Source organism: Protopterus annectens, chromosome 6.part0 (assembly GCF_019279795.1).
Source record: "Protopterus annectens isolate FY-2018-M chromosome 6.part0, PAN1.0, whole genome shotgun sequence".
NCBI lineage: Eukaryota > Metazoa > Chordata > Ceratodontiformes > Protopteridae > Protopterus > Protopterus annectens.
In genome coordinates this window covers 1,349,827,828-1,349,846,363 of record NC_056737.1, presented here as the reverse complement: position 1 = coordinate 1,349,846,363, position 18,536 = coordinate 1,349,827,828, and positions in this window count along the sequence as shown.

Genomic DNA, 18,536 nt, shown 5'->3' with positions numbered 1-18,536 from the left:
TTGCTTTTTTTCTGTAGCCTTTCAACACACCCTAACTGACCATGACTACCTTTTATTTACTAATTAAATTATGCTGGAGTCTACTAAGCACCCAGAGGCCATGGGGTTTTAGGTTTTTTTGAGGTGCATTTTAGTAAATTTTTCCAACCTTTTGATCCAGTGATGGCCTGAATAAAAATCATTATTATTATTTCAAGGAAGAAATAAGTTGCATTTAGCTTTTAATGCCCAAAGCTGAGCAAACACCAATTTACTATAACTTGAGAAGACAAATGCTTGTGAGGACACACAACATATATGTTGTATCTGGGAGTAGCACCTACCCCCTATCTCCCACCTCAAAATTGGTAATCACCTTCTGTGTAAGCATTTGTTTGCACAATATAAATCAATGCTGATGCTTCTATTCAGTTAAATTGGGATTAATATTAAGACATAGATGTCGTCAGTCATATTTCAAGCTGCTACTGTCATATTTATATATGAAATGCTCCTCAGCCTCTAACCTGAAAAAGCCAATTTCTGTGTACACTTCTGATGTCAGATTGAGGCAAAACTAGAAAAGCAGTAGAATTTAACAAATTTTCTCTCAAACATGTATAAACAAAATGCTTGCTCTCTCCCCAAAAATAGTAACCTGTATATGCATATGATTGTGATGAAAAAGGGGAAAAATTGTTACATTGTTTCAAACAGTTCCCTATTAGAAGACCGAAGACGCATTCTTTCGAATGCGTCTTGGTCGAACTCAAAAGCCTGAAATGGCAAAATATCAAAATGGCTTTTAAGTGAATTATTTCCCTAGGAAAGAATTTGCTTGGCCACTTCGTTACTTTGCCATTTTCGTCACTGTAGTGCCGTCTCGGAGTTGGCATATTTAAGTACGGGGGTGTGGGGGGTGAAGCCCCCCCACTTAATGCAATGTTTAAAGTGTTTTATTTATTTATTTATTTATTTTTTGGAACAGCAGTTTTTTTCCCTAGGAAAAAAATCGCTGTTCTGACAGTTCAAAATTGTAAGCTTTTGCTTACATAGGGTCGCTTAATCACCGTTTGCTTTTTTAAGCATTCGGTGATCTAATATAGTCCCGTTTCCAACTTGTTACTTTCTAGAGACACTCCAGTGCTCTTATACATTCTATAGTGGCCCAGCATGCAGCCCTCTGAAGCTTCTGAGGAAAATTAAAGAAGTAGTGACCAAACTATCCCCAGGCCAGCACAAGATTTAGTGATCTCTGAGGTGTCGAAGAAGTATTAAAGATACGATGACATTGTCCACAGCCTCCCACACTTGCACTGCGACCTTCTGTATACACCAGTGAGCAGGGCTGGTTTTAGACTAGTTGGGATTCATGGCATAGGCAATGACTAGGCCTGTGTCAAAATCCACTTATACAACCATTGTGTGTAGAGGGGCCACCAGCCCCAAAAGGTTGTAAAGGTCTGGTTATTCCAAGATGCATTTATCCCTTTTTTTTTGAGAAATGACTGTTAAAGTGGGCAAGTGACAACAAGGTTATTTACTTTCATCTAGGCAATCCCACCAAGCAGTTATAGCCACTTATTTATTTATTTTTATTTATTTTACATTTGTTGACCGGGCTAGTCTAGCTGGATATGTGTCCATTTTCAGTAGAGGCCCGGGGAGAAAAGCTCCAAAACAGTATTAATTTAATTGAATAAAGATACAAAGCATCTACTTTAAGAAAAACATTGTAAGACCAAATAATGTCAAAAAGCACTTTACCATAGATTTAATTTTAAGTTAGTAGATGAGAGGGGGAAAAAATGGAAAGAGACATAACAAATAATATAAAAAGTGAGAAAGAATAAAAATAAAATAATATTAGAGATGGTGCAAAGAGATTAAGAGCATTAGATGTAACTATGGAAGAGCAGGTATAGCAGATTTAGAGTAGTGGGTTAGACATAAAAAGCAAAAAGAAAAGTATAGCTGAATATCTATCAAACAATTTATAGACATAGATGCTCACAGGGCATGGCATATTACAAAACTCTGACAATGCAAGTTATTATTAAGAAGTAGTTTGATAGAGTACAGGAAATACTGAGTTAACACAAGAAGAAAAAAAAATGTAGAGGAACGTAAACAAATAGCGAAGGAAATAAGAAATGGATATCAGTGTTAAGGAAGTTTTGAGGTATTTTAGCAAGGGGAGAGGGTCTCAGTCAGGTTTAGAACAAGTACATAACCATTGGGATTTAAGGAAAACTCTTAGTTGGTTCTTAAGCAGTGGGGTAGATATAAGGGTAGTTAGATCTTTTGGAAGTCTGTTCCAAGTATTTCCAACAAAGTTAGTAAACAGGCAATCACCAGATTTGTTATTGGATTTAAGGGTGGCGACTAGTAGCTTATTTGCTGAGTGTAGAGTTTTGAGATTTATATAAGGACTAATAAGATTACAGAGTACAGGAGTTTTAGTGGGATGGTACAGGACCTTGTGAGTGATAGTAAGTTGTTGAAAAAGAACCTGGTTTTGAAATTCCAGCCATCTTAGCTGTTTCAGATTTTGGCAGTGGTGGGTTCTAAAAGGGGAGCCCGTGGCAAATCTGGTGATGTTGTTATAGGAGGTTGCCAGCTTGTTTAGATTAGTTTTGGATAGGTTGGTATATATGGGGGTAGGCATAGAGTAGGGTGGAGATTAGATGGGTTTGAGCAATAGTAGTCCTGGCAGGGGGTGTAAGAAAGGCTTTAAGTCTGTAAAGGAAACCAAGTTTTCTATTAACTGCTTTGATAGTTAAGTTTCTGTGATTGTCATAGTTAAGATTATGATCAATTGTTACACCTAAGAGTTTGGTAGTTGTGTCGGGTGCTATTACAGTGCTATTATTTGATGTAATTGTGAAATTAATATGGGTAGACTTCTGTGTGGGAGTGAATAGTAATAGTTTAGTTTTTTTTTGGGTTAAGGAGGAGACAGCGTTGATGGAACCAGTTTTCAACTAAGGTAAGTACTCTTTGGGTACTGGACTGGAGTTCAGCTGAAGAGGCTGCGGCACAGATTAAAGCTGAGTCATCAGCATATTGTATGCAAGTGGTATGGGGGAGGGTAGTTTTCAGATCATTAATGAAAATAGAAAAGAGGAGAGGTCCCAGAATAGAGCTTTGTGGGACACCCAGAGTGACTGGGAGCTGAGTAGATAGTTTGTTGTCCCAGAGGACTGCCTGTTGTCTGTTACCTGGATAATACTTAAACCATTTGACTGCCTGAGTATCTAAGGAAAGTGATTGTAGTGTATCTAACATTAACTGATGATTAACCATGTCAAAGGCTTTAGAGAGATCTGTAAAGAGAGCAGAGGAAAGCAGATTGTTATTTCTATTTCTATTAATACAGTCAGAGAAGGATAAAAGAGCAGTTGTAGTGCTGTGGAATGGTCTAAAGCCATGCTGGCAGTCAGCCAGTAGCTTGTTTTGTAGGAGATGTTCGAGTAGCTGCTGGTGGATACATTTCTCCATGATTTTTGCTAAAGGAGAGAGTATGGCAATTGGTCAAAAGTTAGTGAGTTCAGTTGAATTACCACCCTTATGCAGTGGAATTATATGTGAAACTTTCCAAAGAGAAGGGAAGCCACTTGTATGTACAGTTCAGATATCTGATTGTGATAAAAGAGGATGACAGTGTAATGTATTTCACATTTCTCCCAAACAGTTGCCAGACATTAAAATATCGCATGTTGCTTCCCATCATCACATTAGTACTACAACGGCAAAATAATATGCAGACATCAGCAGGCAGCTAATCATTTTCCTGCACATAAGACAGACAAAGCTAGTATGCCTGCTGTCTGTGCATATCAGGTGTTCAGTTAAGTAGATAGTGGCTGTTTAAACTGAGCAAATGACAGCATCATTTACTTTCATCCATACAACCCCAACCTGCGCCCAGCACTTATAGCTGTGACATCCGACTATGTAATATTACTTCATCTCCGCCACAATCCACACAAACAAGTTGCCACACCTTAAAGTATGCCAGTCAAGTTGCTCCACACAAATCCCAAAGATAGAGAAATGTCAAAAATATCTGGTTGGTCTCAGCATTATTGTAAAAACAATATTAACACTTCAACACACCATTTCTGTCATCAACTATCAACATGAATTACAAATCCAGAAATATTGTCAAAAATTATCTTGATCACTGCCAGCATTATTTCAAAAATAGTAATACCACTTAAGTCACCACACCATTCCTCAATTTCTGTCTAGAAATCTGCAGAATCTCACTTATTTTCTAATGTACCATAATTTAAAAAAAAAAAAAAAAAAACTCCCACCAGGTGTCTTTGAGCCTACATTTGAATGTTGTGAGGTCATGTCTTTACTCTTGCGACCTCACAAAGTTTAATGGTCACATCTTGTTAACTGGAGCACTGTTTTCCTACAGCACCTGCTGTGACGTGGGTTCATTTTCTTTTAATATGCGTACTTTATTTTTTAGAGCAAAGAAATATTACTCTAAAAACAAATAAATAAATAGGGAAAGAGTGCCCTACAAGCACAATGCCCTGGGTGGCTGCCTAGCTCACCTGTGTGCAGGGCTGTTTTTCATCTTTTGTATGTGTACTACAATTAGATATATTTGAAGTTGGTGGTAATGAATAAATCAGTTTTATTTTGTCATACTTGAAGGTTCAGCTCTCCTACATTTCTTTGAAAAGAATGGCGAGTCTAGTATGTAAAATTGTATTATCTTTGATGTCAAGGAAAATCCTGTGGATGCGCTGACCTTGATTATATATTTCATATTTGATTTGTTTCCCTCTGGTTTTCCATCATCATCATGTGATGTCAGGGTTGGGGAACTTATTTAACATGATACATATGTGTATATATATATATATATTTTTTTGAGACTATTGACACATTTGTAAAATTACATTTAAGCTCTGTGAAATATGTATGAATGCTGAATGCTTCTTGTGGCAGGAAGGGTGTGAGTAACCTTTCTCCTCTTATTCTGTGAATGTGAAAAAGGAGATGAAAGGTGAAGAAATGTATAAAACTTTTAATTGAAATGTAGGATATAAACTTGTGTAGTTGCAGGAAGAATCCAAATGCTTGCATATCATCATCATCATCTTTCGGCTTTTCCCATTAGGGGTTGCCACAGCGGATGATCTCTTTCCATTTCTTCCTATCCTCTGCATCTTGCTCTGTCACACCAACTGCCTGCATGTCCTCTCTCACCACGTCCATAAACCTTATCTTAGGCCTTCCTCTTTTCCTCTTACCTGGAAGCTCCATCCTTAGCATCTTTTTCCCAATATACCCATCATCCCTCCTCAGCACATGTCCAAACCAACGCAATCTCGTCTCTCTTGCTTTGTCTCCAAACTGTCCAACATGAGCTCACCCTCTAATATACTAATTCCTAATCCTATCCATCCTAGTCACACCGAGTGCAAATCATAACATCTTTAACTCTGCCATATCCAGCTCTGACTCCTGCCTTTTTGTCAATGCCACTGTCTCCAACCCATATAACATAGCTGGTCTCACTACTGTCTTGTAGACCTTCCCTTTCACTCTTACTGGTACCAGTCTGTGACAAATCACTCCTGACACTCTTCTCCACCCATTCCACCCTGCCTGTACTCTCTTCTTCACCTCTCTTCCACATTCACCATTACTCTGAGCTGTTGATCCCAAGTACTTAAACTCGTCCACCTTTACCAACTCTACTCCCTGCATCCTCAGCATTCCTCTACCCTCCCTCTCATTTACACACATATATTTTGTCTTAGCCCTGCTGACCTTCATTCCTTTGCTCTCTAGAGCATATCTCCACCTCTCCCGAGTCTCCTCAGCCTGATTCCTAATCTCACTACAGATCACAATGTCATCTGCAAACATCATAGTCCACGGGGCCTCCTGTCTGATCTCATCTGTCAACCTGTCCATCACCACTGCAAATAAGAAAGGACTCAGAGCTGATCCTTGATGTAATCCCACCTCCACCTTAAACGGATCTGTCACTCCCACTGCAGTCCTCACCACTGTCATACTACCCTCGTACATATCCTGTACCACTCTTACATACTTCTCTTCCACTCCCGACTTCCTCATACAATACCACAACTCTTCTCTAGGCACCCTGTCATATGCTTTCTCCAAGTCTACAAAGACGCAATGCAACTCCTTCTGACCTTCTCTGTATTTCTCCAATAACACTCTCAGAGCAAACATTGCATCTGTAGTGCTCTTTCCTGGCATGAAACCATACTGCTGTTCACTAATCATCACCTCCCTTCTTAACCTAGCTTCTACTACTCTCTCCCATAACTTCAAGCTGTGACTGATCAATTTTATCCCTCTGTAGTTACTGCAGCTCTGCACATCACCCTTATTCTTAAAGATAGGTACCAAAACACTTTTTCTCCACTCCTCAGGCGTCCTCTGACTTTCCAAAATTTCATTAAACAATCTAGTTAAAAATTCCACTGCCATTTCACCTAAGCACCTCCATGCTTCCATTGGGATGTCATCTGGGCCAACAGTTTTTCCATTCTTCATCCTCTTCGTAGCTGTCCTTACTTCCTCCTTGCTAATCTGTTTCACTTCCTGATTCACTATCCCCACATCATCCAACCTTCTCTCTTTCTCAGTCTCTTCATTCATCAACCTCTCAAAATACTCTTTCCATCTACTCAACACACTCTCCTCTCTTGGGAGTACCTTTCCCTCACTATCCTTTATCACCCTTACTTGCTGCACATCTTTCCCAGCTCTGTCCCTCTGTCTAGCCAATCGGTACAGGTCCTTTTCTCCCTCTTTAGTGTCCAATCTCTCATACAACTCTCCATATGCCTTATCCTTAGCTTTCGCCACCTCTCTCTTTGCCATGCGCCTCATCTCCTTATACTCATGTCTACTTTCTTCATCTCTTTGACAATCCCACTTCTTCTTCGCCAGCCTCTTCCTCTGTATACTCTCCTGTACTTCCTCATTCCACCACCAGGTCTCCTTGTCCTCCTCCCTCTGTCCAGATGTCACACCAAGCACCTTTCTAGCAGTCTCCCTTACTAGTTCTGCTGTAGTTACCCAGCTATTCGGTAACTCTCCACTGCCTCCCAGTGCCTGTCTTAACTCTTCCCTAAACTCAACTTCACAATCACCCTTTTTTAACTTCCACCATTTAATCCTTGGCACTGCTTTCACACTCCTCCTCCTCTTCTTGATCACCAACGTCATCCTACAGACCACCATTCTATGCTGCTTAACTACACTTTCCCCTGCCACCACTTTACAGTCTCCAATCTCCTGCATACTGGCCCTCCTACATAGGATATAATCCACCTGTGTGCATCTTCCTCCACTCTTGTACGTCACCCTATGCTCCTCCCTCTTCTTAAAATACGTATTCACCACAGCCATGTCCATCCTTTTTGCAAAATCCACAATCATCTGACCTTCTGCATTCCTCTCCTTAACACCATAACTACCCATCACTTCCTCATCCCCTCTGTTCACTTCACCAACATGCCCATTAAAGTCCGCTCCAATCACTAGTCTCTCACCCTTGGGTACACTCACCACAACTTCATGCAACTCACTCCAAAATTTCTCTTTCTCATCCATCGCACACCCAACTTGTGGAGCATATGCACTAACAACATTCATCATTACACCATCAATTTCGAGCTTCATAAACATCACTCTGTCAGACACTCTCTTCATGTATAAAACACTCTTGGCATATTGTTCCATTAGTATAACCCCTACCCCATTTCCCCTGCCATCCACACCATGATAGAACAATTTGAACCTGTTTCCTAAACACCTGGCTTTATTTCCCTTCCTTCTGGTCTCTTGCACGCACAATATATCAACCTTCCTTCTCTCCATCATATCAGCTAACTCTCTTCCTATACCAGTCATACTGCCAACATTCAAAGTTCCTACCCTCACTGCTACACTCCTAACCTTCCTCCTCTCTTCCTGCCTTTGGGCATGCCTTCGCCCTCCTCTTCTCCTTCGGCCAACAGTAGCCCAATTTCCGCCAGCACCCTGTTGGCTAACAGTACTGGTGGCGGTCATTGTTAACCCGGGCCTCGACTGATCCGGTATGGAAATATGAAATTTTCACGCCATAAGTTATGTGGCAGAATTTTTACGCCAGATGCCCTTCCTGACGCAACCTCCCCATTTATCCGGGCTTGGGGCCGGCACAAAGAAATGCACTGGCTTGTGCATCCCCATGAAGCATTAAAATGTCTATTAAGATCATAGGAGGTTACTAAGCTAATGGCCCTGGGGCCCTTACAAGCCTAGCCAAGAGTTTATCCCCAAAAAAGAAACTTAAGTCAGCACCTGTCGCCCCTGTCAGTGAGGGACAAAGGTGGAACCCCTGGGACATATTTGTGGTTTTCCATCCACTCATTAAAGTTGCACCTGAAGAGGGTCAGCGAGGTACTCTGACATGTATGGGAAGTCTATTCCAGAGACGGGGCAGCCTCTGGGTGACAAACTTGTATCTCCAGCAGGTTTAGTTGATGTTGCATATTAGATTTAGGCCCATCAAGATGGTAATGCACAAGGAGTTAGACTTACAGATATAGAGCATCTCTAGTAGGGAAGGGTCTGATATTGCCTTGTAGGTGAGACACAGAGCACCTCTGAGCAATGATACCAAGTAAAGTGATAGTGATTTGAGCTTGTCCACATAGGACAGGTGTTAGAGGCCTTTCCAGTTGGTGCAGGTGTTTGGAGAGGTACATACCAAACGGGGCGCTATGGTCAATTATAGGTCTAATGTGAGAGGAGTACAGAGAGGTAATAACCTCCTTTTTTGTGAGAGGAGAACAGAGAGGTAATAACTTCCTTTTTTTCTGGATGCAATCCCTTTACCTATGAGATGAACCATATAAAAGGCTTTTCTGACCACTGCCGCCACATGATGGTCGAATGTGAGATTGTTTTCAACCTGAGTACCCAGGTCTCTCACCACAGGTTGTGTGCTTAGGGGGTTGCCATTGATGTGGTAATCAGTAGGGCCCGAGTTTTTGCCGAATGGTATGATAATACTTTTTTTTGCGTTTAACTTAAGGTCATGACTTTGGCACCAGTTATTTGTAGCTGTGAGACCCTCTTACAGTATGTTAATGTCATTTGGGGAGTCATTGACAGCACCCAACTTACAGTCATCTGCAGACTTGGTTAGCCACAGGCCCTTTGTCTTTGCTTGGACCTCTGAGAAGTAGATGCCAAACAGTTGGGGCCCCAGGACAGATCCCTGTGGAGCACCATTTGTGACAGCTCTTCTGTCAGAGGTAGTGGTACCTATTTTGACCTTGTGGGTCCTATCTGTGAGACAGTTGGCCACCCATCTGATGAGATAGGGATTAAAACCAAGTTGTGTTAGCTTTTTGATGATGAACAAGTAGGGGATTGTATCAAAGGCCTTGGCCAGGTCAAGGTAAGCTGTATGTACTAACTTTCCCTCACCCAGGTCCTTGGTGACAGTCTCAAAGAAGTCAGCTAGGTTCAGTAGGCAAGATCTGCCCCTGACAAGTCCATATTGGGTGGGATTGAGTGTTTGAAGATTGCCTATGTCCTTGTTTATGAGCTCCATAATAATACGCTCAATGGCTTTACAGAGCAGACTTGTCAAACTAATGAGGAGATAGTTTCCTGGGTTAGTTGTGGCACCACCTTTGTGCAAGGGGATGACAATGGTGGTTCTCCACTCTGCTGGAATGAAGTCTGTAATTAGGCTGTGGTTGAATAGGGTGCTCAATGGCGAAGCTAGTTCTTGCTGGAGATGGCACAGAATACAGCCTGGGATATTATCAGGTTCCATGGAAGCTGTGCTTTTTGCCTTGGATAGGGCCTTTAACATTTGATCTATGGATATGTGAGGTATGGGAAAAGCATTGGGGATGTTGACTGGACCTTTGGGGGGTGATAAGGGGGTGAAGTTTGTGCTGAACCTATCAGTTAGCAGGTTGGCTAAGTCGACAAGATCAGTGTAAGTGGTACCATTAAGTACTAATTCGAAACAAACTTGGGCTTTGCCTTGGAGGTTCCTAACATAACTGAAGAAAGACTTGTGGTTTCCCTTTGTTGCGGAGGCTAGTTTCAACTCATAATTGGCTTTGGAGTTTTTTCCTAGTGATCTAATTTGCTTGTTGAGGCAGAGGAGGGAGATGTTCCTATTTGGAATTTGTTTCTTTTTACCCTTGGACAACAGTTTCTTCCTTTTGTTGTAAAGCCTGTTGATAGAGGATGTCCACCAGACAGGTTTTAGTTCTGTTGGGTATGGCTGAGTCCATGCAGTTGTACAGGTGCTTGTATAATGCACTGGTGACTGTTCAGCATAGTTGTCTGCATCCTGTGAGGGGGGGCGGTGGTGTGAAGCTGCTAATACCCTCCCTTAGGAAGGTGTTGTCAGCTTTTGAGAAGTTTTTTAGCCTGGCTATGGCTAGGGAGGGGTTGGATGGGATAGAAACTTTGAATGAGACAGATTGATGATCTGATCTCACCAGGGAAGAATATACTATGGGATTGGTGCAGCGGTCACTCATGTTGGTGAGAACCAAGTCCAGTATGTTATCTCCCTTTGTGAGAATTGAGACCAGCTGGTCTAGTGTGTTAGAGCTGATGAAGTCAAGGAATCGTTGGGTGAGTGCATTAGTGCAGGAATAGTTTTCATAGTCTATGGTGGGGTAGTTGAAGTCACCAAGGATCAGGGTGTTAGGGGGTACTTTGATGGAGTCAAGTAGGTCCAGGTAGGAGAAGTGGGTGTCTGTAGCTGACTATAACTTGGATGAGTGTCTTAACAATTGCCAGTTGCACCTGAAGTAATTCCAGTGTGTCATGCTGGTGAATCAGCCTGGAGGTATGCCTGTCTTTAATGAAGATAGAGACTCCACCACCCTTAGTCTTTCCAACCTCATTTTGGGGGTGGAAAGTGTGGAATGAGGTATAGCCTGGTAAGGCAGGAGTGCTCTCTGCAACCCTGAACCAAGTTTCCGTGACTGCACAGACATCAGCTTTTTCCAGTGTGAGGAGAGCCTCCAGTGAGTGCATTTTCAGATTAAGGCTCCTCGCATTGAGCAGCATGACCTTCAGTTAGCTTTTTGACAGATCTGTCATGTTGGAAGATTTGTCTTTGGGACTTAGCCTAAAAAAGACACAATGGTGAGGCAAGAGCCTTAGCCAAGATCTGGAACCCCAGGGGTGCAGGGGTGACAGGTGGAGGCCATCTCTGGAAAAGCATTGAGGCCTGTCAACCATGACATCCCAGGAAGACAGATACTGGATCCCCTTGGAAAGACACCGGAAACTAAGCCATTTGAGGTCAGTCATTTTTTGTTGGTATTGTGACATCATTCTTGTTGAAGGTAGGATGCTGCTCAGGGCTAGGGTCACACCTGCCTGGAGCACATACTCTGAGAACTCAATCATGTCTCTCTTCATATAGTCCAGGGAGGTACATCTCAAGTCATTCACACCAACAGGAACAATGACAGACTCATGCTTGTACCTTTTGTGAAGAGACTTAAGTGCGTGTGTGATGTGGCGGATTCTAGCTCCTGACAAACAGCTGATCATGACCTCTTTGTTGACCCTGGTGATGGGGACATCAGTGTGCTTCACTATTGAGTCGCCAATGACTAGTTTGTTTGGTGTATTGTTATGCCTAATGGGCTGTGTTTGTGAGACAGTGGTGTATTGACTACTGTGTGTGATGTGATTGGCATTGTGTGTGGAATGTTTGTGAGTGTGTTTTGGGGGTCTCTGTTGTTTAGGTAAGTTTTTGTTGAGGACCCCTGCATAGGTGGGTGTGTGACTCTGTGATGTGGGTGGTGTGGTGTTTGTGCTGGCAATCACCTCTTTGTCAGGAGTACTGGCTGTGGTGTGAAAGAGCATGGATTCCAGCTTACTGATGCAGATGCATCTCTTACAAGTAGAAGTATTATGTGCTAGGAGAATGGGACTGTCCGTGAACATGAGGCAGTTGCTGCACTGTCTCAGTATGCCCATGTCGACCAGACTGGCAGGGGAAACTGTTGGGAATTGTCCAGACATAGTGCTCTAAATACTTGGTGGATATAGAGAGAGCAGAGCAGGGTTTGTCCACAAAAAACCCTAAATATAAAATAACTGGCCTGAAGCACAAGTGCTAAAACCAAAACTAAAATGATTAGAATAGCTTGCAAATTTAATCAAGCTACTAACAGTAATAAATGCAGAATAAGAACACTTAAGAGTACACAGAACAGTACATTAAGGTAATAAAGACAGTAGAAGACAGTTACAGTAAGAGCAGCTAAATAAGTTAATAACGTATAAATTATTTATTTTTGTGTGTGTTAGTGGAGAGGGATGGAATAGAGCCGAACAAAGTATACTTAAATCAGCTTGTACGTCAGTTGATTGCAGTTAGATAGCAGCCAGTATGTAAGTAACGTGAGAAGGCAGTAGGGACAAGAATAGATCAGCATGTTTATGCTATCCATAAAAAGATTAAAACAAATGTATTAGTGAGACACTGCTTGAGTTGTACTAAATTTATAACACCTTTATTGAATTATCACTAAGGGGTAGACGAACATATATTTATATAAAAGAAAATGAACCATATTATCATGTTCCCAGTACAAACAGTATACATCATGTTTTTTTTTTTGTATAACTATCGTCAGTCCATCATCACATAAATTGCTCAGTTCTTGTCTTCCCTTAAATCTCACTCCTTCTACAAAACATTATTCTACAGATACTGTTCCCACAATTTATATTTTTTGTATGTAATTTGCTCCTACCCATTTCTAAAGATCCAACTTCCCATTCTTTTATCTCTGTTACAATATTCAGTACTTCAAATACAGTTGGTTTAGACTTTAATTCCCATTTCATAGTAATTGCTTTTTTGACATCCACAAGAATTAAACTTAGCAAGGCCTTACTATGTTTAGGAAGTTCAGATTGTGTATCCCTACTACCATTATTGAATGCTATCCTGGGTCAGAGCCTTCCAAATTTTATAAGGCAGATATCTTATCAAAGAAAAAACAAAAAACTAAACATATTACTGCAACTCCTAAGGATCCACACAGTGAATGGCAGGCGTTCACTCAGGGCTTGTTTAGTGCTTTGATGGCACTGAAACCTCCTCGGAGTTTCTGTTCAAGCTCCCCTTTGGTCCTCTACTCCCCTAAAAAAAGACCCAGGGAATAGGATTCCACAAAGGAGGAACTGGATTTGGTTGAGGAATCCCTTGCTTACTCTTCTCAGATTCCTTTTCCTTTGGACTGCGGATCAGAGGAAGAGGAATCGGATACTCCCTTTGAAGAGATTTCTTTTGGGGACATGATCTCCTGGGTGATGGAGTTCTTCAAACTGGATTGTGCTCAGGTTTCTGAGTTTCATAAAAGATGTTATGAGTTGCTGCAGATGGATTTTCCTAAACCTTCTGCTGCTCCTCCTCCTATTGTTGAATGCATTTTCCAATGCTTCTAAGGCTCCAGACCCTAAGCCCTCTTCTCCCAAGAAACCTGATAAGGTGCCTGAGGACTGTAATTTTTTTGTACAAGTGTCGTTCTGCTGACATCTTGGTGGTGTCTGTAGCTTCTGACAAGCTGTCTCAATTGATTCCTTCTCCCAAGTTACTGCCCTCTGACAAAGATAGCAGGACCATGGAAAGGCTAGGCAAGAAGGTTTACATGTCTGCTACCTTGGCTTTTTAGGGCTGTTAACAATCAGACCCATATGTCCAGGTATTTGTTGGCTCTCCTATCCCAAGCTTGACAGGTTATTTCTGATCTTCCAGACTCTGAGGGTAAAACTTCTGCAAATTGCCTGTTAGGGATTTCCTCCCAGGTGGCTTGCCATTCCATCATGTGTAGTTATGATGCAGCAGATGCTTTTTCTAGGGCTGTTGCTTTTGGGTCAGTGATGAGAAGTTATTCTTGGCTACAGCTTCAACTTTTGCCTGATGATAATAAGGCTAAGTTGATAGATGCCCCTCTTTAAAAAAAAAAATAAATAAACCTTTATTGAATTATCACTTGTGACATAGGCAAATTTACATTTATATAAAAGTAATCAAACTGTGTAAGTGCACATTTACAAACGTTATACTTCACATATATTGCTATATATCATATAACCTAAGCAGCATTGCATAAATTATTCAAGGCCTTAACACTCATTTTCCTCTTTCAAACTCTTCTTCCTCTGGCCTCTATAACAGGCAGGGAATTTCTGAGAGCTGTGGGGTTCATGGCATCCACCATCCCTATGCTCCCTCTGGCCAAACTCCACATGAGAAAGTTTCAGTGGTTTCTGAAGTCAGTTTGTCTTCAACATGCGCATCCCATCCACTACAATTTGTACTTCCTCTTCTATCTTGTCTCAAGTAGGAACTTGTTATAAACACCAAGCAAAAACAAATAAGAAAGAAACGCATAAAATCTAGCTTCTCCACGTAGATCTTTGTTTTAACTTTATTCTGGTACCTCGTCTTGTCGCCTTCTTAGGAATAATTCATTAGTACAAACTGATCCCAGTTTATACAAGGGGGGACAAGATCTTATCTTATCTTTGCTGGTTAGCACTCCTAGTGCAGGATCTTGCTGTCCAGTATCACGTGACTCTCAAGGCAGTTTACATCCCTTCAGATCAAAAGTTTGTGGCAGACAGACTGAGCAGGTCCTTAACTCAATACCACAAATGGCTGCTTCACAGGGATTTTTTCTGGACATTGTCCACCAGTGAGGTACTCCTCAGACCTTTTTACCTCCCCTCTGAACAGGCAACTTCCTCTGTTTTGTACCAGAGCCTTAGGTCCTCTGATTTGGAAGGTAGAAGCTCTATCTTTTTCTTGGAAGAGGATGTTTCTTTACCCTGTCCCTCCCCTTCCCCTCATTCCAAAAGTCCTGTTCAAAATTCAACAGGATGCTCCCAAAATCTTATTGGTGACTTCCTTTTGGCTGAGACAGCATTGGTTCCCTCTTCTTCTGCATTTAGCCAAGGGCAATCATCACAAGTTACCTCACAGGGTGGACCTACTCCCACAAGACAAGGGATCTCTCATCCATCTGCACCCATCTACTCCTTAGCTGACACTTTGGGCAATAGGATTTTGATTCTACATAAACACCATTTTTCTGATGATGTGCTTAGGGTCCTGCAGGAGGACAAGAAACCCAGTACTAGGAAATCCTACTTATCCAAATGGAAGAGGTTTTCTGTTTGGTGTCTTTCTCATAACCTGGATCCACTTCATGTGGATGTTCCTTTGGTTCTGTCTTATTTGTGTGAATTACTCAATGCTGGGTTGGCTTGTTTGTCTGTTAAAGGCCACCTATCAGCTCACTCTGCTTGTCTTCCTTTATCTCCGCCTTTGGCTTCTAGATTTGAAGCTACACAATTCCTCAAATGCTTCCTTCGTATCCTAGGTCCTTAGCATTAGCTGTGACCAAGCAGACAAATTTATCTTGGATCTCTAAAGCTATTTCTTTTTGTTATTCCTTTCATGGTAAGAGCCTTCCTTATTCTGTTAGGGCTCATTCTACTATAGCTGTGGCTTCTTCTGGTGCTTTTTTTAAGGGTTTGGATACTAACTCTATTCTTGAAGCAGCTACCTGGACTTCATGCCTATATTAACCAAGCACTAAATGTTGGATGGAATTTCTAGAACTAGAGCTGGTTTTGCTAGGGCCATCCTTCATGGCTTCCTAGAGGGTTCTGCAGGTCTTTCCTCCTCCCACGTTTCTTCTTGAGTTTTGACACTCTCGCAAATGTAATAAATACTGCAACAGTGAAATGGAAGGACATAGTACAGTTGTGTAGGATCTTACCATAACAGTAGATATCCTTCTCTTCACTGTTGCAGTATTCACTCCCTCCCACCTCCCCCTGGTCCATTTGTCTTCTGGATGTGCAGGTTTCGTCTTTTTTTTCTTGAACTGGCATTTCTACTGGGGCTCTCAATTCTAAGGATGGTACGTCCAAATGTTACGTTTATGCCCTATGCTACACAAGGAGCATGTGTGAGACATACGGTGTACCTTAAAGCAACCTAAGGCTTTGGTATACTGTCCAGAGATTGGGCTGCCCTTGACAGGGGTTCCCCTAATGTAATGAATACTGCAACAATGAAGAGAAGGATGTGGTAGCATTTTACACAGCTGTACTTTCTATCCTGATCCAAAAAACAAGGGAGAAAAGATTCTACGTACTTTGAATGCTCACAAGCAGCTGAGGTACTACATTTAAAGAACAAAGCCCTCTAGGAATGCTAAACAGCTGTTTGTCTCCTGTACAGGGGCTAAGAAAGGTTAACCTATCTCTAAGCAAACTAGTGCATGATGGTCATCTTCCTCTATTGTTTTCTGTTACTCCCACCATGGTAAATCTCTTCCAGGGAAGGTTAAGGCTAACTCAGCTGGGGGCCTTATCCTCTTTGATGGCATATTGGAAAGGGTTGGACTCTGCATTCTAGAGGTAACATCCTGTTCCTCTGCTCATACCTTTACAGAGTACTAGAAATTTAATTATTTTTCAAGGTCCAGAGCAGGCTTTGCTAGGACTGTTTTCCAGGGGCTCCTGGATCCTTATCCTTCCACCTTCCAGGTAGTTTAAGCTTTGTGAATGCATCAAAAATACCTTTGAGGCAGTGGGAATGATGAACATAGTACAGTTAGGTGCATCCTACTTGCCTGTAACAGTAACTGTTCAAATTCCTCACTGCCTCAGTTGCAGCATTCATCTGCCATTCCCAATATTGTGCATAGTTGTGGTGGGTTTCAACCTCTCTGATCCTGTTGTTGGATTTGGTTTTTATATGGTATTGTGATTGGCTGCAAATTCACTCTTGCTTGATGGTTCTTGCTACAGCTACTTTCCTGTCTTGTTCTGTGGAACCAAAATAGCCTGCACACACACTCCCTGTGACAGCTGAAAGTTTCCCTCCCAGGATATGCTCAGCCAATCAGCTGTCACAGAAAGAGAGAGGGAGGGGAGTCTGAGTTTTTGAAAGCTGGACAGTACTAGGTTATCTTGGCAGATAGCCCAAAATGCCACTGAGACACTGAGGAATTCAAACTTCTATCATTATAGGTAAGTAGGACCTGCATATTTGTCCTTTTTCTCCTGTGAGATGCAACTTCTGATGTCAGTTTTAATTGGGTAAATTTAGACTTTTGGTATTCTTTACTACTGGTGTACATCTCTGAAGTCCTGAGTCAGCTTGCTTTCTTTTGCAAGTGAAGTCTATTCATTTCTATTATAAAATCAACTGAATTTCCTCCAGGATTAAATTTGTTGGCTAGATTAGTTAAAATAATGTTCAGATGAGAACTGTTCCCATTTAAATTGTTCTTTTTAATGACTTCTACCATCTTTATGATACAGACTTTTTTTCTGTTTGATGGCTGTGTGTTCTCTACCTCTTCCTTGTCTGTGTACTGTCAGAAAAGCTAGTACTTATATAGGTGTCAACCAAAACGTTCAGTATTGCAACAAAAACACCACCTCATGATCATTGTATTACTTTGAACTTGAAAGTTAATGCTTTCCATAGGAAGAGAGTGTTATTTCCTGTATAGTCATCATAATTAATAACCAAGTTAAGAGAATCTCTCATTACAAGACAGCTTGGGATCAATGCTTCCTTAGAAATGCTGACAAAACTGAAACAATTTATCATTTGCACCTGGCTGAGCTCACACAAAGGTATCTCTTATTTAGCATAAGAATACCATATCACTCATCTCCTCCCTCGTAAGTATGAATTTATATTCAGTGCCAGCCACTGCTGAATCTCTTATCATAACAAGTGTTGATTGTCAGTAAGATGTTGCTAGACTACCTGCTAAATATTAAGAAAAATATAGCTGTGCTAATTTCATAATAAAGGTTTTGTATAGAAAAAAGCATACCTTGTATAGTCATTCATTGGCATTATATCTGAGGTGCATTTACTTTGACCTTAATTAAGTTGTTGATTTTAAAGGACAACCGCGCCCTCAGACTCAAAAAACATATTAATTTCATCAAGGTTTGATGTTTCCTACATTTTAACAGCACTCTGAGACTATTTTGAGCTTTTTAGATATTTTTAGATGCAATTTCTGACTCTGACCACATGGGGTCTGGCATATTGAAAAAATTCAGACTGTTTACTCTGCCTCAACTATCCCATAATGCATCATTTGTCTCTCAAAAATTGCATCAGATCTGCCACTTTTTCCCTTAAGTTGCTGTGACTTCATTGACTTAACAGGCATTCACTGCAGTCTTCAAATCCACTACTTTTGGTTAAATTGTTATCCTTTTTAAATGACCACTTGAAACACAAGCAGTGCAAATGCTACAGAACAGAACACAAAAGTGCATTTTCTAGCTTTTTCTCCTTTCAAATGCTAACTTGCTTTCTTTTGTGAAGGCTGGAATCTAGCTCTCCAAGGAATCTCCCCTCCCACTTCACACCTACCTTCCTAGCTGTCAAACAGCCAAGGGTAATTTGAGCCATTATCTGCATGTGATTGACAGCTCATCAC